Genomic DNA, 1,423 nt, shown 5'->3' with positions numbered 1-1,423 from the left:
ATCTTCAAAATATGTTTCAAAATCATTGAGAGCACAAACTTCATCCTTCGTCAATTTTGTAAGGAGCATTTTGATTTTGCCATATGCCTCAAAATCATCGATCAAGCTTGGAAGGATGTTTCGAGGTGCACCTTGAACTCTGCGTGGAAGAAGCTGTGGTCTCATGCCATCTCCGCACCAGATTCCGAGAGCTTCCGCGCTGATTCTGAAAATGTTGACAATCCTAAACCTGTTGCTCAATCTGAAGTTGCCGAGATTGTTACACTCTGGACGTCCATGGCTCTGGAAGTTGATGAGCATATTAAGGAGCACCAAAAGGAATTTACGATGGATGACCTGGAGGAGTTGAGTTGGAGGCCATACAACTAAGCGTCGTTCAAGAAGAGTACAGTCGTGGGAAGGAGGATGACCCACTAACAATGGCAGAAATTAAGGAGGGTCTAGATGGTTACTTTGAAAAATTCTCACAGGTTGTGTGCTTGAGTACTGTAATGACGTTTGCCTTAGTTATTTCATGAAAATTTTAAGAAGCAGGCAGAAACAAGCTTCTTTGGAGGATTATTTTAAAAGAGAGGACTTCCGTAGAAGCAGACCAAGTGCTAGATAAAAAACGAAAGAAAAGTGGCAGTGATGCAGAAAATACATAGTGTCATTAAATTTAGAAAATACAAAATGAAAAGAGAAAAAAAACCCACAAAATTAGGAAAAGGCAAAAGAAAAAACAAAAGAAATTTAATTTCAAGTTTATCGTGAAAGGTTGTGTTAATATTTCCTACCATTTGTAAATATGTTTCCTAAAAGTGGTAGTTTTTGCTGTCATTAATAAATCTGTTTTGTAGAGTTAGGAGTTTACATTCTCTGAAACTCATTAACACTTTTCGCCATTTGTCATCCTCCTCTACTGCCCCGCACTTCACTCTTGGATATCGCCTCACTCCAAAGGTAAGGATCCACTTTTTTTTATTATATTGTTACTATTTGCTCTAATTATACGTTGTTTTACAGGCTACCAACGGTTAATTTAGTATTGAATGATCCAAATACAGTACTTACCATATATTAGTTCCCTTGGTAGGTAGTAGGTTGGCCAGGGCAGCAAACCCCGTTGAGATACTACCTCTAGAGAGTTATGGGGTCTTTTGACTGGCAAGACAGTACTACATTGGATCCTTCGCTCTGGTTACGATTAATTTTCCCTTGCCTACAAACAAACACACAGTGATTAGTCTGGCATATTCTCTACACGTTCTCCTCTGTCCTCATACACCTGACAAAACTGAGATTACCAAACAATTCTTCTTCACCCAAGTGGTTACTGGACTATAATTGTTTAGTGGCCACTTTCCTCTTGTTGAGGGTAGAAGAGACTCTTTAGCTATGGTCAGCAGCTCTTCTAGGAGAAGAACACTCAGAAATCAAGCCA

Source organism: Palaemon carinicauda, chromosome 30 (assembly GCF_036898095.1).
Source record: "Palaemon carinicauda isolate YSFRI2023 chromosome 30, ASM3689809v2, whole genome shotgun sequence".
Classification (NCBI taxonomy): domain Eukaryota; kingdom Metazoa; phylum Arthropoda; class Malacostraca; order Decapoda; family Palaemonidae; genus Palaemon; species Palaemon carinicauda.
The sequence above is the reverse complement of the archived record's forward strand: the minus strand, read 5'-3'. Positions refer to the sequence as shown.